The 27258-nt window shown below is 44.7% G+C and overlaps 1 protein-coding gene across 1 annotated transcript in view; it reads left to right on the top strand.

The window, feature by feature from the left end:
• The first annotated feature begins 5619 nt into the window (after window positions 1-5619).
• The window catches only part of TULP4 (TUB like protein 4), a 197404-nt gene continuing 175765 nt past the window's right edge, over window positions 5620-27258 (top strand). The window contains exon 1 of the mRNA XM_040350948.1: window positions 5620-5721. The gene's annotated coding sequence lies outside the window, so the exon portion shown is untranslated. The remainder of the gene's footprint in view (window positions 5722-27258) is intronic.

The raw sequence follows: 27258 nt of genomic DNA, 5'->3' as shown, positions 1-27258 counted from the left end.
AAGTTGTACGTCCGGCGTAACGTTAAGCCCCATAAAGGAGGTGTAACTCAGCAACAGACGTGCTAAGGGCTGCACCAAGGAATACAAGCCAGCGTATTTTACCAAGTTTACGTTGGACGTGAATATGACTAGGCGTAGGTTACGTTCACGCCGTAGGCAGTGATCCGGCGTATCTTAGGCAGTTGTTCCGACGTGTTTGTGAGCATGCGCACTGGGATTAGGGTTGCCACCTCATCCCTTTAAAACAGAACACATATTAATTACACAGGTTCTGTGGCTAATTAAGGTGGTAATTAGACGCATTTGGTGCCTTAGGGCTCTTTCAGGCTGGGTTCACACTACGGTTTTCCCGTCCGTCAGCCGCATACGATTTATATGAAAAACCGTATGCGGCTGAAACGGACGGGAACGTATGGCACCGCACATATGTGCGTTTTCCATTAACATTAATGTTAAAGGAAAACGTATGCGTTTGCCATACTGTTTTAAAAACGACCGCAAAACCGTGGTTGAACACGGTTTTGCGTACGTTTAAAAAACGTTTTGCCAGCAAATCGTACGCACCCGGATGCATCCGAGTGCATACGATTTGCAATGCATTGTCTATCTCTACGTTTTCAATACTGAAATCGTATGCGGCTGACGGACGGGAAAACCGTAGTGTGAACCCAGCCTCACACGTCCGTTCAGTTTTTCAGATCAGTTTTTTTTTATCAGTTGATCTGTTTTTCCATCAGTTTTTCGTCAGTTTTTCATCAGTTTTTCATCAGTTTTTCATCAGTTTTTCATCAGTTTTTGCATCAGTTTTTGCATCAGTTTTTGCATCCGTTTTTTTTTTTTTTTTTTGGGGCTTTTTACATAGAAAAACGGATGTTAGCGGAACGGATGATAAACGGATCATCCGTTAACATCCGTTTTTCGTCCGTTCCGTTTTTTAGACGGAAGAAAAATAGGGTTTTCTTCCGTCCAAAAAAACGGAACTGAACGCAGACGGATGCTAACGGACGTTAGCGGATGCTCATCCGCTAACGGACGCTAGCCCATAGGGAAGCATTGCGGTCCGTTAACGGACGTCCAAAAAACGGACGAACGGAACGGACGTGTGAAAGAGCCCTTACCTGCATTAAATTAGCCTCAGAACCTGTGTAATTCATATGTGTTCCTTTTTAAAGGGATGAGGTGGCAACTCTAACTGGGATGCATCCATTGGACGGCACATGCGCCGTTCGTTATACGTATCTGTCTGGCGCTCGGCCCATCATTTGCATGGGGTCACGCCTCATTTGCATACCTCACGCCCACTTCCACATACGCCGGCTTACGCCTAGGAAATGCAGCACAGTTTTGGGAGCAAGTGCTCTGTGAATTCCATGCTTGCCTCTCTGCGCTGCGTCGGCGTAGCGTACAGGAAATACGCTACGGCGGCATAAATGTGCGCCGCTGTCTGTGAATCCGGGCCTATACCTGGATACAAGGCAAAACAAATGTTGATAAAAAAAGTGGAGGCTTACCGACTAGCCTGTGACCGCCCTTTTCAGGGGGGTCAAAACAGGCTCAGCAGAGATACAGGCGATCCTCAGTGGTGTCTTGTAGAAACATCCAGGAGTGAACCTTAACGATTCCCTCTGTAGCAGTTATCAGCCCAGTATATCGGATGCTCCGGAAATGGATGTCCCAAAACAAAGGGGAGGTAATAGTATTCCAGTGTTGGAAAGTGGTGAAGCCAAATGGAAGAAAATAAAAACTTCCTCTGCTCCCAACCCCCAGCGGGCTCCTCACCTTCCACCACAAGCTCCTCACATACTTATCTCCCATATGAACTTTATTACTTTATTGGACACTCATGAAAGTTACTTTTCTTATACATATTCGTTTATTTTTTAATCATTTTGGTAATATGTGATTTAATTTCAGCGCTACACATTTTGTATCCCCAATAAAGGTAATTTGTTTGTATCTTCTGTTTTGTTTTCTGATACCATTCACCAAACTTTTTACACACACCTTGTATGGCCAGCAGTGTTGGGTCAGGGATCAGCAGAGGTTTAAGGGCAACCCTGGTTGGGTCACAGGATCAGGATCATCAGGCATATGATGGCTTGATGAAGGGGTCCTGCGTGGCCCAGAAACATCACAATTTCTTGCTGTGTGATAGCTTTAATACGTTTTTGGATGCTATTTTGAAGATCCATGGTGTGCTGACTATGCATGCTTTGAATTGTATCTAGCTGTGAGACATCAGGGGATGTGTCCAGTACTGATGCTTGGTTCCAGGGATGAGATCAGGTGTGTTCGGATGCTAGTCCAAACCCACCTGATCTATCCTGCCAGGAAACTGCCACTGCAGATCACTAATCAGACTCCTGTATACATGAGACTTCATTGAGGGAAATGCCCTGGCCACTAATGATTGGTGGTGTGCAGTGACAGCTTCTTGGCGGGATAGCTCATGTGGTTTTGGACTAGTATGTGAACACACCTGAGCTCATCTCTTTGCTCCTCAACAAAGAAGAGGAGAATCAAATTGCTTGTACAATCCATGAGATATTCCGAAATCAGCAGACAGCCAGTTAGCACACCTCTCATAGGACCAGAGAGCAGGAAAATGGCCCTAAGGTGTTATATTTGCATAATTTATTTACATAGTATATTCATTTTTATTAATTTGGGGATCATTTATGACTTGAGGGAGTGATTACAGTATCAAACATGTCTAAATGCTTTACACACGTAACCATGAATGATCTACATACCAACGTGCTTGTTTTTTTATGCCGACAGCTGGATTTGTCATTTATTGGGGTATTCCCACACGCCCGAGTGCATGAGGCTTTTGACTTTGTGGTGCGGCACCCATTTGTATGGCTGTTCATTCTGCTGCTACGTTAGACCTGCTTTGGGTTTGGTTGGATTCAGCAGGACCAACTGAGGGGTGCGTTCTACTAGAGGCAATGCAGGCAAAACCTCTGCTGCATCTTGCATGCGTTTTTGAACGCAAAAAGCAGCATTAGACAACGCCAGTCTACACCAACCTTATTCCTGACTGGCCCTGCAGACAGCAGAATATTGGGATCTTCTTCATTGATTAGAAAAGGGGTAGGACAGATATAAGAAGCACCATTGTACAAAGGGCATAGGCGTGCGCACAGGGTGTTCCGGATGTGCCTAGGCACACCCTAATCACCCCATGTGCATTAGCATTATCCAGGAGCAGCACCAGGTGGGTGGTTGGGGGTGCTAGTGGCTATTGTAAATGCCCCCGTTTTATATTAAAATCTAGGTTCACCTCTAGGAACACATTACACCCGTATTTAGGGTAGGGTGACCAGACATCCCCAGTTTCAGAGGACAGTCCCCTGATTGAGGACACTGTCCCCGGACCAAGTCTGTCCCTGGATTTGTCCCCAGATTGGATTTAATAGGGGGCAGGGGCAATTTCAAAGACAGTCAGTGCAGAATTGAAAAAAAAAAATAGAATTACCGTATTTATCGGCGTATACCGCGCACTATTTTGCCCTGAAAATCAGGGCAAAATCGTGGGTGCGCAGTATACGCCGATACCCACTTTCCCGCCATGAGTTTGAATACTGCGCCCGCATATAGCGAGCGCAGTACACTCGTGAATCTTCGGCCAGTCTCGGCGCCTCTCGTACTGACGTCCTGACGTCCTGAGCGTACAGGACGTCAGTGCGAGAGGCGCCCGAGCCTGCCCGAAGATTCACGAGTGTACTGCGCTCGCTATATGCGGGCGCAGTATTCAAAGTCGTGGCGGGAAACGAGCGGGAGGACGCCGCCGAAGGACGCCGGACCCGCCGAAGATGGACACCGGACCCGCCGAAGATGGACGCCCGACCCGCCGAAGATGGACGCCCGACCCGCCGAAGACGGACGCCGGACCCGCCGAAGAGGACACCCGACGAGGCCGCAGAAGGACGCCGGACCCGACGAGGCCGCAGATGGACGCCGCGCAAGACATCAAAACTGTAAGTACAAAACAACAAAAAATCTTTTTTTCCCACAGGATTGGGGGCTATATGTAATGTGCTGGGATGTGATCTAAGTGCTGGGATGTGATCTATATGTAATGTGCTGGGATGTGATCTAAGTGCTGGGATGTGATCTATATGTAATGTGCTGGGATGTGATCTAAGTGCTGGGATGTGATCTATATGTAATGTGCTGGGATGTGATCTATATGTAATGTGCTGGGATGTGATCTATATGTAATGTGCTTTTTTTCCTAAAACTTCCCTCCTAAAATTAGGGTGCGCGTTATACGCCGGTGCGCGTTATACGCCGATAAATACGGTACACACCCCTGCTCTACCGTGCCTACTAACATAGGGGGGTTGTATTTTTCCCATTATCTGTGCCACTTTCTGATGATCATGTGGTGGACGGAGCGGAGGGAATATTTCTTCCATTTCGGGTGCATGCCCATTCAGATCCGCTCGCATGTTCTTCTGCCTTGGCTCAAATCCTGGCCAGCCACCTACTTATCTCCTTGCCTTCCCTGGCGGAGTGATCTTCCTCTGCTCCCCATCCAGTAGTAGCCGGGGCCCGAAGAGTAATGCCGCGTACACACCATCACTTTATGTGATGAAAAAAAAATACGTTTTTAAAAAGTCAATTAAAATGACCGTGTGTGGGGGAAAACGTTGTTTTCTGTCTTGTGACATGCTTCAATTTTTTGTGTCGTTTTTCAAATGTCGTTTTTTGTGTCAATTAAAATGATAGTGTGTGGGCAAAACGACGTTTAAAACAACGTTTTTAAACCCGTGCATGCTCAGAAACAAGTTATGAAGCTAGCTTCAATGGAAAAAAGAGTGCTGAATGTAACAGCGCTTTGCTAGAGCATTTTGAAAAAACGATGGTGTGTAGGCAACGTCGTTTTTGAAAAAGGACGTTTCAAAAACGTTGTTTTATTTCATGATTTAAAACGTCGTTTTTTTTCCTCGCATAAAGTGATGGTGTGTACGCGGCATAAGACTTGAGAGGCTGTGAGGTGGGCGTCGACGGGCAGAGTCACTTATTGTCGCCATTACTAGTAAAGAAAAAATATGTCCCCATATTTCATTTTAAAAATCTGGTCACCTTAATTTAGGGTGTATAGTAATATTCTCCCAATCAACTGGCTCCCACCACCAGCGCCCCTTCCTGTGACAGCAGGTGGTGTTCATGTGTGTTTGAGGCAATAGGCTGCGGACACCTATGACAAAGGGACAGATTTATTGACAATGAATCGGCACAGATTCTGATTTTATGAGAAGAAATGTTCAGTATTATTCGTCCCCTAACACTGGTCTGCATGTAAACACTGAGGTAATTGGGTATGATGGAGGTTTCTAACATCTGGCTCTGGATATAAATAGGTGGTACCTATGGGGAAGGGAATGTTTACATGAATGTGGCGTTTCTTTCTGACTGAGGAGGAATGAAAGCTCCCACAGCAACAGCACACTACAGCATGCCTTTGTGCAGGCCTTGCTGGCAGTGAGTGTGCTGGGCTCAGCCATTCCAGTCACACACTCCAAGGCTGGCAGAGAGAGGAGGAGGCAGGGGGGAAGTGACAGACAGCCTGGAGCAAGGGGCAGGCTTGGGAAGCCGAGTCATGTGACAGGGATCACGTGTCCGGAGAGATGGAGGAGGGGGGGACATTGGAGAGATAGGCCCTGCATTGAAGAGCCGAGACAGGCAGAGGAGGGCTGCTTCTGCACTGAGGTGAGGTGCGGGACATGGAGGACTATGTGTGTGTGTGTTGTCCTAGGTGTGGGCGCTCAGCACCGAGTACAGGATACGGAGGGGGAGCCGCCATGTATAGTACATAGCGCTCATTGCCGCAGGCTGGGATCTGTGTGTGTGATTGCATGCAGGCGGCTGTCTAGCCATGCATTGGTGCTGCGCCGATTGGTGCAGATTGCAGGGCTGCTGCTAGGCTAGGTAGAGGAAGTTGTTGCTGGTAGAGCAGTGCGGGCACCATGTATTGTATGTGTAGGCGGAGAGCACCACCATCATCATCACCATCATCCATCCACCTTACCCATCGGCGGAGGCTTGCATTTCTTAGATTGCTCTCCTCTGATTTTCAATCGTAATATGTACTGAGGATCCCAGGGAATGAACAGTGTGTGATCATTGATGAGCAGCAGGTTATACACCCCTGGCATGGCACCGTGCAACCCTATCACCATTCATTAATGTCATGACATCATTCATGAAACCCACTTCTTCATCTGTCACCCCTGACATGGCACCATGCATACCTAATACTATTTTATATACATGAAATCCATATCGTCAACTGTCACCCCTGCCATGGCGCCATGCAAACCTACCACCATTCATAAATGTCATGACATCATACATGAAACCCACTTCTTCATCATCTGTCACCCCTGCCATGGCGCCATGCAAACCTACCACCATTCATAAATGTCATGACATCATGCATGAAACACACTTCTTCATCATCTGTCACCCCTGACATGGCACCATGCATACCTAATACTATTTTATATACATGAAATCCATATCGTCAACTGTCACCCCTGCCATGGCACCATGCAAACCTACCACCATTCATAAATATCATGACATCATACATGAAACCCACTTCTTCATCATCTGTCACCCCTGACATGGCACCATGCATACCTACTACTATTTTATATACATGACATCTATATCATCAACTGTCGCCCCTGCCATGGTACTATACAAACCTACCACCATTCATTAATGTCATGACATCATACATGAAACCCACTTATTCATCACCTGTCACCCCTGTCATGGTACTATACAAACCTACCACCATTCATTAATGTCATGCATGAAACCCATTTCTCCATCACCTGTCACCCCTGCCATGGCACCATGCATACCTCCTACTATTTATTTACATGAAATCCATAGCATCAACTGTCACCCCTGCCATGGTACCATGCAAACCTACTACCATTAATGACATCATGCATGAAACCCACTTCTTCATCACCTGTCACCCCTGCCATGGCACTATGCAAACCTACTACTATTTTATATACATGAAATCCATTACATCAACTGTCACCCCTGCCATGGCGCCATGCAAACCTACCACTATCCATAAACCTCAATATAAATGTCATGACGTCATACATGAAACCCACTTCCTCATCACCTGTCACCCGTAACATGCATACCTACTACTATTTTATATACATGAAATCCATATCATCAACTGTCATCCCTGACATGGTACCATGTCATGCTACTATTATTTATAAACATCACATCAATATAAATGTTATGATATCATACACCAAGCCCTCTTCTTCATCGCTGTCACCCCTGCCATGGTATCATAAAAATGTACTAATATTTATAAACATCAAAATACATGAAATCCATATCAACTGTCACCCCTGCCATGAAACCATGCATACATACTACTATTTATATGTCACCTTACATGAAATCCATATAATCAACTGTCATGCCTGACATGACACCATACACTTCTACTAATATTTCTAAACATCAATGTACATGTCATTATGCATGAAATCCATATTGTCAACTATCACCTCTACCATTGCACCATGTAATGCTACTATTATTCATAAACATCAATATAAATGTCATGACATCATACATGAAACCCATTGCTTCATAGCTGTCACCCTTTGCCATGACACCATACAAATCTAATATTTACAAACAACAATATACATGTCATCATACATGAAATGCATGCCCTCAAATGTTACCCTTGCCATGGTACCATACAAATCTACTAATATTTATAAACATCTATATACATGAAATCCATATCAACTGTCACCCCTGCCATGACACCATACATACATACTACTGTTTATTTGTGTCCTCATACCCAAAATTCATATACTCAACTGTCACCCCTGCCATGACACCATACATATCTGCTAATATTTCTAAACCTCAATGTACATGTCATCGTGAAATCCATATCTGTAATGTCACTATTATTCATAAACATCAATATAAATGTTATGACATCATACATAAAAATCCTCTTCTTCGTCACTCTCACCCCTGCCATAAATGCCCACTACTATTTATATACATGAAATCCATATCATCAACTGTCACCCCTGCCATGGCACCATGTAATGCTACTACTATAAACAATATAAATGTCATGACATCATGCATGAAACCCATTTCTTCATCACTGTCACCCCCTGCCATGACATCATGCATACCTACGACTATTTATATACATGAAATTCATATCATCAACTGTCCCCCTGCCATGGCACCATGTAATGCTACTACTATTCGTAAACAATATAAATGTCATGACATCATACATGAAACCCATTTCTTAATAGCTGTCACCCCCTGCCATGACATCATACAAATCCACTGATATTTATAAACTTCAATACATACATGTCATTATGCATGAAATCCATATCATCAACTGTCGCCCCTGCCATGGTACCATACAAAGCTACTAATCTTTATGAACATTGATATGCATGAAATCCATTTCATCAACTGTCGCCCCTGCCATGGGACCATGCAAAGGTGCTATTATTTATAAACATGTCATCATATGTAAAACCCATAATGTCACCGCTGCAGTGGCACCATGTAATGCTATTACTATTCCTAAAAATCAATATACATGTCGTGACATCATACTTGAAACCCATGGGGTCGTAGCTGTCACCTTTTTGCCATGCCACCATACAAACCTACCAATATTTATAAATCTCTGTGTACGTTATCATACGTAAAATTCCTATAATCAGTTGTCGCCTCTGCCATGGCACCATGTAATGATACTACTATTTATAAACCTCAATATAAATGTCATGGCATCATATATGAAACCCATTTCTACAAAGCTGTCACTCTTTGCCATGGCACCATACAAATAATCTACTAATATTTATAAACATCAATATACATGAAATCCATATCAACTGTCGCCTCTGCCATGGCACCATTTGATGCTGCTACTAGTCATAAAAATCGATCTAAATGTCATAATATCATACATGAACCCTATATCATCGTCACTTCTTGCCATGGCACCATGCAAACCTCATAAAATGTATAAACAGAACACTCCATCTCAGGATGAACTATTATTAGTATATAAAACATTTTCTATCAATAATTTCAAGAAAAAATGGCAAGCATAGTTAGACAACCCGAGAGCCTCTAAATACCTGAGGATTAGCGATATATGTAACTCCTTATTATTAGTTCTTTAATTGTTTATTGTATAATGATCTATGTAATATGGTAAGCAATAACAAATAATTGTAATCATTTTTTGTTTGAAATTATTTTGTCAAAACCTAATAAAAATTTAAAAAAATAAAATTAAAAAGGTATAAACATGGATATACGTATCAGCTGTCACCCCTTGCAATGGGACCATTCAACCTACTAATAATTCTAAACACTGATATACATGTCATCATACATGAAACCCAGATCATCAGCTGTCACCCATTGCACCAATCAAAGCTACTTCTACTTATAAACCTCAATGTACATGAAATCCACATCATCATAGCCTTTGCCCCTTGCCATGGCACCATGCAGACCTACTGTTCTTTGTAAACACTGATATACAATACATGTTATGATATCATACATGAAATCCATATCGGCTGGCATCCCTTGCTAAGCCATCATGCAAAAATTTGTCAATGTTGATATACATGAAATGCGTGTCATAGGTGGTACCTATTGCTATAGTACCATGCAAACGGGTAATATTTTATTATAACAAATACACATCATTGAAAAATACATGTCATCAGCTGACACACCTTGACATGCCACCATTTAAAGCTTCTAATATTTAAAAACCTTGAAATACATATCATTTATAGCCCCTTGCCATGGCACCGCAAATTTATATAAATCCTCATATACATGTCATTATACATACAATCTATATCATCAGCTGTCACCCCGTGCCATGGCACCATGCACGTCCTAATAAGATTTGTAAACATTGATATACATGAAATCCATGTCATAACTGTCACCCATTGCACCATGCAAATTACTAATAGTTTATGATCATTTTTACACGTCATATCAAAATACATGCAATCCATATATATCAGCTGTCACCCTTGCCATTGTACAATGCAAACCTACTAATATTCATAAGCATCAATACACATCATGTTAAAGTGGAGGTTCACCCAAAAAATACATTTTTAACATTACATTCAGCCGAGTTGTCCTAATGACAATCGGCTGTTTTTTTTTCCCGTACATACCTTATTTTCACCGCCGCTTCCGGGTATGTCTTCTGCGGGACTGGGCGTTCCTATCTGATTGACAGGCTTCCGACCGTCGCATACTGCGCGTCACGAGTTGCCGGAAGAAGCCGAACGTCGGTGCGCATGCGCCGTATAGAGCCGCACCGACGTTCGGTTTCTTTCGGAAGCCTGCCAATCGGATAGGAACGCCCAGTCCCGAAGAAGACATACCCGGAAGCGGCGGTGAAAATAAGGTATGTACGAAAAAATAAATAAAAAAACAGCCGATTGTCATTAGGACAACTCGGCTGAATGTAATGTTAAAAATGTATTTTTGGGTGAACCCCCGCTTTAACATGAAATTCATTGCTTCATAGCTGGAACACCTTGCCATGTCATCCGGCAACCTACTAATTTTTAAAAACATCATAGGACATGTCATGTCATCATACATGGAACACCCTACACAAGTCCATGGCATCATGAAAACCTACAAATATTTATAACCGAAAGAAAAACTCTAGGACAACATGCACGCCACCCACCATCCTTGGGCAAATCATCATCCCAAGCACCAAAGTCAAAAGCCTCGGAGTCATCTTTGACTCAGACATGACGATGGACGCACAAATAGGATCAGTAGTCAGCGGATCCCACCATCTTCTCTGCCTGCTGTGTAGACTCATCCCCTTCATCCCGGAAGAGGACACAGCAGTAGTAGTTGGAACAATCATCAATTCCCGACTCGACTACGCAATCTCCCTCTACCTCGGACTCCCCAAATACAACATTTTGCGTCTACAAGTCGTCCAGAACACAGCAGCCAGACTGGTAACGGGAAAAAAAACCTGAGAATCAATCGCCCCCGTCCCTGAGGACCCTCCATTGGCTAGCTGAGAAGGATCGGGTTACATTCAAGTCCCTCTGCCTCACTCACAAATGCACACAAGGAAACGCTCCTCAATACATATGTAAACACTAAATAAAACACTACACCCCCAATCGCGCTCTTCGGTCAACTAACCAAAACCTCCTCCACATCCCCAAGACCCGCTACAAATCTAAAGGAGAACGAAGATTTGCAGTCCGCTCTACCCACAGACATCTGCATTGAAAAATACCATCGGGCCTTCAGAAAAAAAAACTTAAGACCCACCTCTTCTGAAGACACAGGACGGCACTGGGTGCAAAAAGCGCCTTGAGGCGATTTAGTTTGCATTTGTAGCGCTATACAAGTAAGGGCTCTTTCACACGGGCGGCCCGTTCAGGTCTGCCTGCCAGTTTTTTTGGCGGACCTGAACGGGCGCTCCGTGCTCCTCTATGGAGCCACGGATGTCAGCGGTGACATGCCCGCTGACATGCGACCCGCTCCGATCGGGTGAACACGGACAGACGGTCCGTGTTTTCATCCGACCCCCCCCCCCCATAGGGGAGAGCGGAGAAAAGACAGGGCGGTCCCTGCACAGTGTGCGGGGACCGCCCTGTCATCCGCCGGCTCAGCGGGGATCAACGGAGCGATCCCCGCTGAGCAAGCAGAGGTTCACAGGGCAGATCATTACTGATCCGCCCCATGTGAAAGGGGCCTTACTCGTTCACTCAACCATCACTACACACGTCATGTCAACATACATGGAACCCCTATCATCATAGATGTCACCTTTGCCATGGCACCATGCAAACCTACTACTATTTATAATCTTCAATACACATCATGTCAACATATGTGAAATCCAAATCGTCCTAGCTGGCAACCCTTAACATATTGTCATGCAAACGTACTAATATTTATAAGCATCATAGTACATGTTATGTCATGGAATCCATATCATCAGCTGTCACCCTAACCTACTAATATTTATAAACGTCAACATACACAAAATCTATATCATCGTGCCATGGCATCATGAAAACCTACAAATGTTTATAACCATCAATATATATAATATGTCATGGCATCATACATGAAACTTACTTATTCATTGCTGTCACCCCTGTCATAGTACCATGCATACCTATTACTATTTATATACATGTCATCAGCTGTCAACCCTACCGTGGCACTATGCATACCCACTACTATTTATATTCATAAATGTTAATGTCATGACATCATACATGAATCCCACGTGGGCCCTCACCCCTGCCTTGGCACCATACAAACCTACTAATATTTATAAACCTCCATTATCTATGGAATCCATTTCATCAGCTGTCAGGCTTGCCATTATACCATGCAAACCTACTAATATATAAAAACATTGTTATAAGCCAAATCCATATAATCATAGTTGTCACCTTTGCAATGGCATAAGACAAGCCTGCAAGTGCAGTAGGTATAATCATCAATACACTTGTCATGCCAACATACATAGAATCTCTATCATCATAGTTGCCACCCCTGCCATGTCTTAAGCAGATCTACTACTGTTTATAAAAATCCATATACTTAAAGGAGTTGTAAACCCTCAAGGTTTTTCACCTTAATGCATTCTATACATTAAGGTGAAAAACCTTCTGGGCCTCAGCTTCCCCCCAGAGCCCCCCTTTTTCTTACCTGAACCCGATCATTCCAGCGACGGGGACAAGCACAGTAGCTCCAGCTGCTGTCTCGGGTCCTCATTGGAAAGATTGATGGCAGCAGGAGCCATTGGTTCCCCGCTGCTGTCAATCAAATCTAGTGTAACGGGAGGCTGAGTCCTGCTGTCTATGTCAATGGATGAAGCAGCAGGACTCGGGAGCGTGCCCACACGGGTGCCCCCGTGGAAAGCCGCTCTCTGTAAGGGCACTTGACGAAGAGGAGGAGTCAGGAGCGCCCCCGACGGACCCCATAAAAGAAGGATCAGGGCCGCTCTGAGCAAAACCCTTGCACAGAGCAATCACTTTAAAGCCTCGTACACACAATTGGATTTTCCGACGGGAATTGTGTGATGGCAGGCTTTTGTCGGAAAATCCGACCGTTTGTATGCTCCATTGGACAATTGGTATTTTCCAACAACAAATGTTGGATAACATGCTTTCAGATTTTCCGACAACAAATGTGTGATGTCAGATTATCTGAGCGTGTGTACAGAAGTCCTTCGGAAAAAAATCCAAAGTACAAACACGCATGCTCGGAAGCAATGCTAACCATATGACAACATTAGCAGAAGTTGCCCAAATAGTGGTGCTAAAGAGCTGAAAAACCACATAGTTTAGTGTTTGACGACAATTCTTTGCCGTTTCTATGGAAGACAAGTTCGCGTCCAACGCCCTTCGGGCAAAAGTCCTACACTTTGTCCACGGAAAATCCGATCTTGTGTACCAGGCTTTAAGCCCGCTCGGATCCGCCAGTCCGTTTTTCAGGTGGATCCGAGTGGGCCTCCCATTGACTCCTATGGGCAGTTGGATGTCAGCGGAGATGTGCCCGCTGACACCCGTGTGCCATCGTATGCGCTAAAATCGGACCATACATTCAGCCATCCGTCTATCGGATCGGATGAGATCTGATGAAAATGGACACGCTGTCCGTATTCGTCCAACCTTCCCAATTAAATCAGCGGGGCTCTGACAGGTCCCGTCCTGCTCAGTGAGCAGAGATGGACCTATCATCCGCCTGCTCAGTTAAGATCCAACGGATCGATCCCCCTCTAAGAGGATCTGCCCCGTGTGAAACGGGCCTACCATGTCAGCATATATGGAATCCATATCATCAGCTGTCACCCCTTGTGATGGCATCATGCAACCTACTTATAAACCTTGATATCCATGTTATATCAACATAACCATACCTGAAGTCCTATATCAGGGGTCCTCAAACTATGGCCCTCCAGGTGTTCAGGAACTACAATTCCCATCATGCCTAGTCATGTCTGGGAATGTCAGGGTTTTACAATGCCTCATGGGACGTGTAGTTCCGCAACAGCTTGAGGGCCGTAGTTTGGAGATCCCTGTCCTATATGGCCCAATTCACAATGCCTTTACGCAAGGATAAGTCTTTTATTTTTTAGCCATGTGACTGTATCTTTCAAATCTCATCTGAAAACTCCCTTAAAAAAAAAAAAGATCCTTATCACGGTGTGTTATGTGTGTGAATTGAGCCTCCTAGCTCATATATGAAATCCTCTGAGCCGAAGGCTTGATAGGGATTGGTGTTACGGTATGTTTAGATTTCAGCCCAGGCTTCCATGGTAGATTAGCATTCGGCTGGCAATTGCACTGTATGACGGTCTTCTGTTCAACCAAAAGCAATAACCCAGATTGGTGATATTCTGTATTAAAAATAAAGATGTTTTGCCACCCCATTTACTGTGACTATTGCTGCCAGTATTTTAGGGCAATATGTCGGTAGTATTTTTGGGCAGAATTGTCTTTTATTTTATTTTGTTTATTATTTTTTTATAGTTTTCCATCATGTTTAAATAGTTTTTTCTTATCTATTTCTTATACATATAATTGCATTTGTATTGTGGTTTTTTTTTTTTCACAATCTTAAATACATTGTTGCTTTTGCTGCTGTTTGAGGAATTGCTACCCCGAAGAAGTGAATTTCTTTTAAACAAATACCAATTCACACAAGCTTTACCGGATTGTTAAATCTATTGTCTTTAAAAGAAAACTTGCGGCTTACGCAGATTGAAAAGAGCGCTTTCAGAAACAAAGATTTCTGGTATGACCACTCCCGAACGTTTTTCTTTTTCTTAGGTTACCTATAACAATAGACGATGGCACGTGCTAAGCTGTAATTGTCCTCTCCCATAATCTAAGACATGAGTGCATGATTTGCTGTAAATTGAAATATTTTGTAACGTTCTGTGACCTCTCCTTCGTAATAGAAGTGCTGGTAACATAGTCAGTGCTGTTGGTTGTGTTTGCTCAATGGGTCTGTCTGCTGTGCCACAATTGTGTTTTTTTTTTTTTTTCCTGCTTACTTTTCTGTTCGCAATGCTGCTTCTTTGTATGCAGTAACGTGCGGGCGGAGAGAGTAAAAACCACTGGCTTTCTCGTCTTTCAAATGAAGCTGTACTTGGCACTATATCTAAAAACAAATGTCACCTAAAGTATTAAACTACCGGCAGATCACTTTATACTGAGCCTCTGTGAAAGTGACCTGTCTGTAAATATGGTTTTGCTGTCTACGCATTATTTTTACTGGCTGACTTTGTGCCCCATCGGTAGTGGTGTACAAGATACGTATTATTTTTTTCTTTGCTATATTTAATTGGGTAATCACATTCTTGTCCTAGTTTCACATTCAGATGGTCTTATCTAGGGAAGTGGTGGTCAACTTGGGTGACATGAAGTACCCTTTAACCACTTAAGACCCGGACCTATATGCAGGTTAAGGACCAGGCCCCTTTTTGCGATTCGGCACTGTGTCGCTTTAACTGACAATTGCGCAGTCGTGCGATGTGGCTCTCAAACAAAATTGGCGTCCTTTTTTTCCCACAAATGGAGCTTTCTTTTGGTGGTATTTGATCACTTCTGCGGTTTTTATTTTTTGCGCTATAAACAAAAATAGAGCGACAATTTTGAAAATAATTCAATCTTTTTTACTATAATAAATATCCCCCAAAAAATATATTAAAAAAAAAAAACGTTTTTTTTACTCAGTTTAGGCCGATACGTATTCTTCTACTTCTTTTTGGTGAAAAAAATAAATCGCAATAAGCGTTTATTGATTGGTTTGCGATAGGGTTGTCCCGATACCGAGCATTTGTGCGACTACTTGTACTCGCACAAATGCTCCCGATCCGATACCCGGAAGTCGGCGGGCGGAGAGGGGGCGGAGCCAGTGGGGTAGCGTGGACGGCACCAGGTGCATAACTTTAGTCAAAAAGGATTCGCCCCGGGACTTTAAATGAAGTGGGTAACGTTTCCGCCAGTAAAGATAACAGTAATTGTATAATATATAATTTATTCAAGTAAAATTGTTACATACATAGATAACACCAACAATTGCCAAATGAAACCATACATAAACAATAAATATTAGTACACAAGTATAATAGTGGACAGAGTACACAGGCATCGTACTACCCAACTAGCCTAGTTTCGCAAGATCCAGCTCGCTCTTCAGGGGTGTGTAACACTGTACCTAGGATGAAAGAGTATATATGTTTGGCAATCTGGTATTAGTTGCAAAGGCAGGGCTTTTTTTCAGCAGGAACGCGGGGGAACTCAGTTCCGGCACCTTCCGAACTGAATGTATGTAATGGAAAGAGGTTCTGGGGTGTGCTGGAGAGTCCATTGATGCTGGCTTCTGGGGGGTCTATTGTTGCTGGAGGGGATCTATTTTGCAAAGGAAGGCGGTCTATCGTTGCTGGGGGGGGTCAGTCAGTGCTAAGAGGGATGTACTGTTGAGGGAGGGCTCTTTGTTGCTGGCTGCTGCAGGGTCTATTGATGCTGGCTACTGGGGAGTCTATTGATGCTGGCTACTGGGGAATCTATTGTTGCTGGAGGAGGGGATATATTTTTGCAGGGGAGTCTATTGTTGCTGAAGGTGGGTCTTATGTTGCAGGGAGTCAATCATTGCTGGGAGGGATCTGCTGGCTGCTGGAAGGTCGATTGATGCTGGCTGTTGGGAGTCCATTGTTGCTGGGGTGGATCTATTGTCGCTGGGGTGTCCATTGTTGCTAGATCTATTTTACTACCTTTCTTGTTATCATTAACAAATTCTATACAAAATACTTAGCATCACAAAATGATACTTGTTTCTGCATTCTCTAAAAGGGGTGGTACTGGGAGGTGGGTAAGGGGTGGAACCAAAGTACGGTGCTCGGAGGTGGGTAGGGGGTGGAGTCAAGGGTGACTTGGAAGAGAGGAGTTCCTGCACCTATTCTCTGAGAAAAAAAGCCCTGTGCAAAGGCACAGGGCAGGAGGGGTTGTGGGTCCCCATACTCACCACTGAGCTTAACCATGGCTACAAGTGTGCGGCCCCAAGACGGCAGCAGCAGGTGCCTCAAACGGGAGCTGAGGGGGCGGAGTCAAAAAGGGTCCCCTCCAGGGGCCAAATGGAGAGCAGGCATGGCATAGGTATAGTGATGTATCCATAGAGACCTCATAGTCCATAACAAGTATAGGCTGTGAACAAAGGTATGTTTTATCAGACATCTAAAGTAGTAAAGTAGAATCAATCAATATTAGCATAGAATTATGTCTGAATGAAAGGCCTGGGCCAAAAATGGTAACAAGATGGTTAGAAACATGACATATCATGAGATATCAGAGGGATACTAACAGATGACAGGATAGAAGAGAGAGGTGAATGTGTGTGTGGTGTTGTGTCGCTAGAAACCTTTGTTAATCCATACAGGAGTATAGGCTAGTCGGGTAGTACAATGCCCAGGTACTCTGTCCACTATTATACTTGTGCACTGGCGTAACAACCGGGGGGGCAGGGGGTGTGTCTGCTCCGGGCGCTGAGCTGAGGGGGGGCGCCGGCGACCGGCAGCTCTGCTAATAGTATAGTGAGCGGCTTCTCCACTGAGCGCACAGCCCCCCACGTCGGTACCTCCCAGCGGCCGGCACGGGCACGCCTGGAAGGATGCAGGGTATGCCCTGTTTGGCATTACACCGGCACGCGCTGCGGAGGCTCCAAGATGGCGACGCGCTCTGCAGTCCGGCGGCGCCTACAGGGACTCCGGATCAGCCAAGCAAGTAAGTGTCGCTGGGATCTGTGATGCCGGGTGGGGGAGAATGGTTTAGCAGAGACAGGGTGTGCGCTGGGGAAGACCTGGGACAGGCTGCCTGTCCCAGGTCTTCCCCAGCGCACACCCTGCCTCTGCCACAGGTTGAGGCAGGGACTCTGCTGGAGTAGAGTGCTGGCTTGCTGGTGCTCGGGGCCCGGGATAGGGGGAGGGTAGACTCAGACACCGGCTCCTTGCGGCAGAGGCGATTCTGCCCTCAGACAGTCTCAACATGTGAGTTTTCATTTGTTTTTATGGTCTCAATTAAACGTTCTTGCACCAGAGAGCACTAGATTTCATCTTCTTTTTCCTATATGGAAGAAAGGGGGGGGGTTACTCCTGCGTTGATCTGTCTGAGGCAAAATTGATGGACATATATTGACAAAAAACCAAGCAGCAACATAAACATGTGATAATCATGAAAAAGGCAAAAAAACAAATAGATAGTTGCGCTAAGTGATACCAAATAAGTGAAAAAATGGATAAGTGAAAATAACGTTAATAACAAATGAGTGAAAACTGTGAAACAACTCAACAGCAGATAATTAAATAAGCATACATCTATATCGCAAGATATCTGCCAGTGTAAGATAAAAAAACTAGTAACAATAGTGCTAGGCAGCATACAAGTGTAAAAAATAAAATGTGATATTAAGTGTCCAAGGCAGGACAGCCAGTAAATTCCGAACAAATCAGAGTGTATCCACATACAAGGATTGTTCAGAATAAATACAATAAAAAACAGTCCAATAAAAGGGAGGAAAGATCAGAACTTCAAGTATACACTGATAGATGTGTCTTAAGACAGGAAGTAGAGCTGTCATCCGCCACCACAGCGATGAAATATTCTCCAGTGCCACACAGAGTAGTAAAGGGGGGACCCTTACCAGAACTGTAGGAGTATAAGGTCTAAAATCGCCTTTGCAGATATAAACCTCTGCAGGGGTTATAGTGGATCCTCCGACCTCCAGGCTCCTCAGGGTCTCCACGGAAAGTCCTCCTCTGAGACCGGTAGTGGGAGTGGTAGTAACTAGTCCACCGAATGCCAGTCCATAGATCATAGAGGGTAGAAGAAAATGAGCAGCATGTGCGTTATCTCCTTTAAAAGTTGGTAATTTATTGTAAAGCTTAAGTAGCGTTACAGCAATTTAAAAAAAACAAGTCACAAAATAATTGTTAAAAGCCGACGTGAGTTTAAAAAACAAATAGTTGCGAAACACCCGTGCTTCCGGGGTCACTGCGGAGCCACGCAGTGACGTCTTCACGCTCCCGCGTATTTAATGCGCTCCAACGACAAATGCGATGCGTTCCAGGGGATTTACGACACTGCACTCCAGTGAACCCATCACAATTTGTCACGGAAGTGACGTATTATCATAGACGGAGCGGGGGGGAGAGAGACACACATTCAGAGCGAGAGAGAAATGGAGATATAGAGATACTGAGATACATTCACAGCGAGAGAGAAATAGAGATATAGAGATACTGAGATACATTCAGAGGGATAGAGATACTGAGATACATTCAGAGGGATAGAGATACTGAGAGAGAACCGGGGCTCAGGGAGGGGATTACCTCCCCTATGTGCATTACTTCCCTTATATAAAATATATGTACACAATCTCTCTCTCGCTCTGAATGTATCTCCGTATCTCTATATCTCTATTTCTCTCTCGCTCTGAATGTGTGTCTCTCTCTGTCTCCCCCCGCTCCGTCTATGATAATACGTCACTTCCGTGACAAATTGTGATGGGTTCACTGGAGTGTAGTGTCGTAAATCCCCTGGATCGCATTTGCCGTTGCAGCGCATTGCGCATGCGCAGTTGGCCGCCATGTGACTTCCGCAGCATTTTACGATAGGCAGCAGAATGTGACACTGCACCAGCCCGGTCCATAGCTTAATAGGGAGCTCCACACTGTAGCCCTGATATCGTGTTTATATAAGGGGGGGCGGAAAAAAAATTCTGCCCCGGGCGCCCATGACTCTGGTTACGCCACTGTACTTGTGTACTAATATTTATTGTTTATGTATAGTTTCAATTGGCAATTGTTGGTGTTATCTATGTATGTAACAATTTTACTTTACGCATTTAAACATTTTTACTTGAATAAATTATATATTATACAATTACTGTTATCTTTACTGGCGGAAACGTTACCCACTTCATTTAAATTTGCGGGCGAATCCTTTTTGACTATATGTAATAGGGATGGAAGTGTGTCACTGGGGACACCAGACCTTCTCTTTTTTCGTTTTTTGGTGCATAAATTTAGGGGGACACCAGGCAGTGTGTGTGTCACTGCCGTATTCGTCCCCCTAATGTTCCTGTGAATGGTCATTTCCCGGGGCGGCCGGGGCTGTCGTGATCGCGGCAGGGCTGGCCAATCCGTGATCACGGCGGGGTTGGTCCCGCCTCCTTCTAGCCTCCGGACGATATGCTGTCTTCCCATCCTCCAGGCTCCCCCTCTCCTCCGGACACCCTCTCTTCATCTCCCCCAGGCTGATGGAACACACAAGCTGCAGGTGAGTCTGTCAGCCAGAGAGAGAGGTTAGAGGAGTTTAGACGAGTCCGTATGTAGTGGACAGAGCAGTGGTCAGTAGTGCCATCCATCCGTCAGTGCCCCCCCTGTCAGTGCCATCCATCCGTCAGTGCCCCCCTGTCAGTGCCATCCATCCGTCAGTGCCCCCCCTGTCAGTGCCATCTATCCGTCAGTGCCCCCCCTGTCAGTGCCATCCATCCGTCAGTGCCCCCCTGTCAGTGCCATCCATTTGTCAGTGCCATCCATCAGTGCCCCCTGTCATGCACATTTTTAAAATTGTCACATGACATTAAAAAAAAGTATCGGTATTCGGTATCGGCAGGAACTTGAGAAAGTGGTAACGGGACAACCCTAGTTTGCGCAAAAGTTCTAGCGTCTACAAAATAGTGGATAGTTTTATGGAATTTTTATTAATTTCTTTTTTTTACTAGTAATGGCGGCGATCATCGATTTTTTTTTTTTTTTTTTTTTTTTCCGTGTCTGCAACATTATGGCGGACACCTTTGACACATTTTGGGACCATTGTCATTTTCACAACGAAAAGTGCTATAGAAATGCACCGATTACTGTGAAAATGGCCGTGAAGGGGTTAACCACTAGGGGGCGCCCAAGGGGTTAAGTGTGCTCTAAGGGAGTGATTCTTGCTGTAGGGGGGTGGGGCTGGACGTGTGACGTCGCTGATCGTCAATCCCTATAACGGGGAACAGACACTGCCACAGAGAAGAAAGGGGAAGGTGTGTTTACACTCGCCTCTCCCCGTTCTTCAGCTCCTGTGACTGATCGCGGGCCCCCGGCTGCGATCGGGTCTGCGGGTCCTGGAGCTTCAGACCGGGTCGCGAGCGCATGCCCGCCCCACGGCTGGGCTCTTAAAGACGATGTACGTGCCTGTGCCCAGCCGTGCCATTCTGCCGACGTATGTCGTCGTTAGGCGGTCCTTAAGTGGTTAAAGTGTCACTAAAACCACATCATAAAAAAACTATCAATAAACAGTGTATTGTATTACATGCTGTTCATACTCAGCAGGGTGGATTTGATTTAAATCAAGTCGATTTAAATCATAATTTTTAAAATGCAACTGTCATCTCTGTCCTGCAGTGGCTCCTCCTCTGACCCGTTGTTGACTCACTGACAGTCCCATTCACTTTAATGGGATGGCTGGTGATACGGCACTGACACAAGGTGAGGGACGTGGTGGCAGCAGGTGAGTGGATGCCCGCTAACAGGCGCTACCATGATAGATCTGAAATGACAGGTGCTCTTTAAATGTAAGGACACATTCTTGCTGGTACAATTTGAACCTCAGATTACAAGCATAATCTGTTCCAGGAGAATGCTCGTAATCCAAAGTACTCGCATATCAAAGCGAGTTTTCCCATTGAAGTCAATGTAAACGAAAATAATTTGTTCCGCATTGACTTCAATGGTATGCAATACTGCATGCGGGCAGAGGTGGGGGGGGGGGGCGACAAAGAGCGCTGAAAACGTCCGAAAAGGCCCAAGGACACTTCAGCTCATTTCCTGCGCCCCTGTACCTCAGGCCAAATAAGGTACTGCAGGCCAATGTTCGGCTTTTCTTGGCTCCTGTACCTCAGGCCAAATGAGGTACTGCAGGCCTATTTTCGGCTCTACTCGGCTTCTGCGCCCCCATACCTCAGGCCAAATGAGGTACTGAAGGCCTATTTAGCTTGAATTCTGCTTGTCTTGCGATTCAACATTCGCAAACAGAGTCTGAATTAAAAAAACAAGTTGCTCGCAAATCAAAACGCTCGCAAACCAAGTTACTCTTATACCGAGGTTCCACTGTAGTTGGAATCTTTTAAAATTTGCAAACAAAATTAAGGTTTCCTATTTAGAATTTTTTTAATTTAAAAAAGTGTATTTTTCCCCCAAAAAAGTGCGCTTGTAAGACCGCTGCCCAAATACGGCGTGACAAAGTATTGCAACGATCGCCATTTTATTCTCTAGGGTGTTAGAATAAAAAAATATATAATTTTTGGGGGTTCTAATTAGAGGGAAGGAGATGGCAGTGAAAATAGTGAAAAATTTCATTAGAATTGCTGTTTACCTTGTAATGCCAACGGCTCACAGAAGGAAGAGCTTGGGACTTCACAAAGCCGCAGCCTCAATTACCGGCCGTCGCGGGCCCGCCGCGATCGTGCGGCGGGGGAGGTGGGGGCGCACTGAGACACAAGATCCTGTGCCTCGGTGCGCCCCCCACCTCCCCCGCTGCGCCATCGCGGCGGGCCTGCGGCGGCCGGTAATTGAGGCCGCGGTTTGGCGGCCGCCAAGCCGCGGCCTCAATTACCGGCGGGCGCGGGCGCCAGGTCACAATTTCTTGTCGCAATTGCGACCTGGCGCCCGGATATTGTCGACCCCTGTTTTTAGATAGATTTTTACTCCAAAAGCATTTTATTAAAATAAATTGGATAAAAATCAAAAAAATAAACAAAATAAATAATCTGATTTTTATCGTTGACTTTTATCCACCCTGTCATGTGACAGCTGTATATTGATTAGGATTTTTTTTTTATTATTAAACTAACTACAATGCCATCATCTACAGTGAGGAAAATAAGTATTTGAACACCCTGCTATTTTGCAAGTTCTCCCACTTGGAAATCATGGAGGGGTCTGAAATTGTTATCGTAGGTGCATGTGCACTGTGAGAGACATAATCCAAAAAAAAAAATCCAGAAATCACAATGTATGATTTTTTTAACTATTTATTTGTATGATACAGCTGCAAATAAGTATTTGAACACCTGAGAAAATCAATGTTAATATTTGGTACAGTAGCCTTTGTTTGCAATTACAGAGGTCAAACGTTTCTTGTAGTTTTTCACCAGGTTTGCACACACTGGAGGAGGGATTTTGGCCCACTCCTCCACACAGATCTTCTCTAGATCAGTCAGGTTTCTGGGCTGTCGCTGAGAAACACGGAGTTTGAGCTCCCTCCAAAGATTCTCTATTGGGTTTAGGTCTGGAGACTGGCTAGGCCACGCCAGAACCTTGATATGCTTCTTACAGAGCCACTCCTTGGTTATCCTGGCTGTGTGCTTCGGGTCATTGTCATGTTGGAAGACCCAGCCTCGACCCATCTTCAAAGCTCTAACTGAGGGAAGGAGGTTGTTGCCCAAAATCTCGCAATACATGGCCCCGGTCATCCTCTCCTTAATACAGTGCAGTCGCCCTGTCCCATGTGCAGAAAAACACCCCCAAAGCATGATGCTACCACCCCCATGCTTCACAGTAGGGATGGTGTTCTTGGGATGGTACTCATCATTCTTCTTCCTCCAAACACGGTTAGTGGAATTATGACCAAAAAGTTATATTTTGGTCTCATCTGACCACATGACTTTCTCCCATGACTCCTCTGGATCATCCAAATGGTCATTGGCAAACTTAAGACGGGCCTTGACATGTGCTGGTTTAAGCAGGGGAACCTTCCGTGCCATGCATGATTTCAAACCATGACGTCTTAGTGTATTACCAACAGTAACCTTGGAAACGGTGGTCCCAGCTCTTTTCAGGTCATTGACCAGCTCCTCCCGTGTAGTCCTGGGCTGATTTCTCACCTTTCTTAGGATCATTGAGACCCCACGAGGTGAGATTTTGCATGGAGCCCCAGTCCGAGGGAGATTGACAGTCATGTTTAGCTTCTTCCATTTTCTAATGATTGCTCCAACAGTGGACCTTTTTTCACGAAGCTGCTTGGCAATTTCCCCGTAGCCCTTTCCAGCCTTGTGGAGGTGTACAATTTTGTCTCTAGTGTCTTTGGACAGCTCTTTGGTCTTGGCCATGTTAGTAGTTGGATTCTTACTGATTGTATGGGGTGGACAGGTGTCTTTATGCAGCTAATGACCTCAAACAGGTGCATCTAATTTAGGATAATAAATGGAGTGGAGGTGGACATTTTAAAGGCAGACTAACAGGTCCTTGAGGGTCAGAATTCTAGCTGATAGACAGGTGTTCAAATACTTATTTGCAGCAGTATCATACAAATAAATAGTTAAAAAATCATAAATTGTGATTTCTGGATTTTTTTTTTTTGATTATGTCTCTCACAGTGGACATGCACCTACGATGACAATTTCAGACCCCTCCATGATTTCCAAGTGGGAGAACTTGCAAAATAGCAGGGTGTTCAAATACTTATTTTCCTCACTGTATATGCAGAAATAGAAGGGACAAAATTCACATTTTCAAAGGGCCACTTTGGGGGGGGGGGGGGGACAGTGGGGGATGTGAAAGACACGGAGGGGGAGTGGAGGAGTAAGCGCTACCTCTCTCATCTCCCGTTTCTTGTGCAGGAGTAATTGGAGCGCGCTCTGTCACTCCTGCACATGCACTTCAGTCTCCCCTGGCACGAGGCTCGTCCTCGCAACGCTGGCTGGCCAGGGGAGTGTAGCAGTGGGCGGAGGAGTCCTCTGACATCAGGACTCCACCCACCGAGCGCCGGGAATCAGAAATGCCCACCAATTCAGCGATATTGTGGGGCTCCTTACAGCTGAGGGGGTGAGTAATAAAAAAAAAAACAATAAATGCTGGAGGCATGTATATCATTATAGATATTAAATATGTTAATATCTTGTAAATGATGGTAGTGGGTTTACATCCACTTTAAGTACAGATTCTTGTATCTTCCATGTCCCTGATATACATTGGTGTAGTCCAGAACTGGCAATACCTGGTCCTCAACATGGAAAGGACTCACCAGAGTCCTCCTGCTGGCATTAATCACTCAGTGCCTTGTTTTGGTTGGGAGATTATCATTAGAACTGAACTAGAGCGATTTCTATCTCTAGCGATAGCTCTCTGTATGCAAGGCCAGAGTTCCTCTGCTGATCTGATGGGGTCCGGTAGTGGAGGACTGCCTGTACCCCCTATTGGTCGTCCACATGGCAGGAATGCAAATCAGTCAGATCATTTGAGGAGGGAGCAGGGGGTGGGGCTGTGCTGTGTAATAGTCTGTAGATGCACACAGCCCGGCTTGGGTGGGAGCCTGCATGTCTGCCCCAAGCAAGCGGCATGCTTTAGGGAGGCAGACACAGAAGAAGAGGAACAAACCGCAACAAACGGGAGACCCCAGAAGAGGAAGTTTGGGGTAGCTCTGTGCAAAACTATTGCACAGAGCAGGCAAACCTACTGTAACGTGTTTTAATAAAAAAATAGGAACCTTTTACATCTACTTTAACCACTTCCCAACCGCCTCATGTACATATACGTCGGCAGAATGGCACGGACAGGCACATCAACGTACCTGTACGTGCCTGCCTAGACGTGGGTCGGGGGTCCGATCGGGACCCCCCCCCCGGTACTTGCGGTGGTCGGGTTCCCTCGGGGAGCGATCCGGGACGACGGCGCGGCTATTCGTTTATAGCCGCTCCGTCGCGATCGCTCCCCGGAGCTGAAGAACGGGGAGAGCCGTATGTAAACACGGCTTCCCCGTGCTTCACTGTGGCTGCGTATCGATCGAGTGATCCCTTATATAAGGGAGACTCGATCGATGACGTCAGTCCTACAGCCACACCCCCCTAAAGTTGTAAACACACACAAAGTGAACACTAATTCCTACAGCGCCCCCTGTGGTTAACTCCCAAACTGCAACTGTAATTTTCACAATAAACAATGCAATTTAAATGCATTTTTTGCTGTGAAAATGACAATGGTCCCAAAAATGTGTCAAAATTGTCCGAAGTGTCCGCCATAATGTCGCAGTCACGAAGAAAATCGCTGATCGCTGCCATTAGTAGTAAAAAAAAAAAATTAATAAAAATGCAATAAAACTATCCCCTATTTTGTAAACGCTATAAATTTTGCGCAAACCAATCGATAAACGTTTATTGCGATTTTTTTTTTTTTACCAAAAATAGGTAAACGAATACGTATCGGCCTAAACTGAGGAAAAAAATGTTTTAGATATGTTTTTGGGGGATATTTATTATAGCAAAAAGTAAAAAATATTGCATTTTTTTTCAAAATTGTCGCTCTATTTTTGTTTATAGCGCAAAAAATAAAAACCGCAGAGGTGATCAAATACCACCAAAAGAAAGCTCTATTTGTGGGGAAAAAAATACGCCAATTTTGTTTGGGAGTCACGTCGCACGACCGCGCAATTGTCTGTTAAAGCGACGCAGTGCCGAATTGTAAAAACCCCTTGGGTCATTTAGCTGCGTATTGGTCCGGTCCGGTCCTTAAGTGGTTAACAAACCTCCCGTGGCCATATAAATGCCATATTATGGAATGCCCTGTTTTCTGAGGTTTCATGTTACCATTTCAGTAGATTTTTTGGATTTCAAAAGTAACGTTTTCTTTCCTAGAAGAAATGTGTGCGCTCCTAACGCGTTCCCCCCTCCCCTGGTGACAGGTGTACTGTGCTGTCTTGTGTTGACATATTGGGCTTCATCCCACTCATCCTGGCATGTAAAGATGAAGAGATTTACGCTTCCAGTAGAAGAGAATGGCTGATTTGGCATTGGTTATTATGGGATGGCTACATACTGAGCTGCAGGCTTTTGAATGTAACAAGCCAAAAATAAATTGAGACTGGTTAAAAAAAAATGTCAATGTCAGATTGGTGGGCAGTTATACATTATGATGCAAGAAGTTATTTCTGGTAAAGGGGCAATAACCGCTTCAGTGGCCAAGGTTGTTTATAAGTTTTCAGCAGTTTTACATTACATATATTGAATTTATTTTTGTAAAATAAATGATAGGGTGCATTATGCTTCTGTTCCTATTCAGGTGTATCACATTTATCAGAGGGCACCGATTGAAGAAGAATCTAATGT

The sequence above is a fragment of the Rana temporaria genome, chromosome 4 (genome assembly GCF_905171775.1).
Source record: "Rana temporaria chromosome 4, aRanTem1.1, whole genome shotgun sequence".
Lineage (NCBI taxonomy): Eukaryota > Metazoa > Chordata > Amphibia > Anura > Ranidae > Rana > Rana temporaria.
The sequence above is the reverse complement of the archived record's forward strand: the minus strand, read 5'-3'. Positions and strand labels throughout refer to the sequence as shown.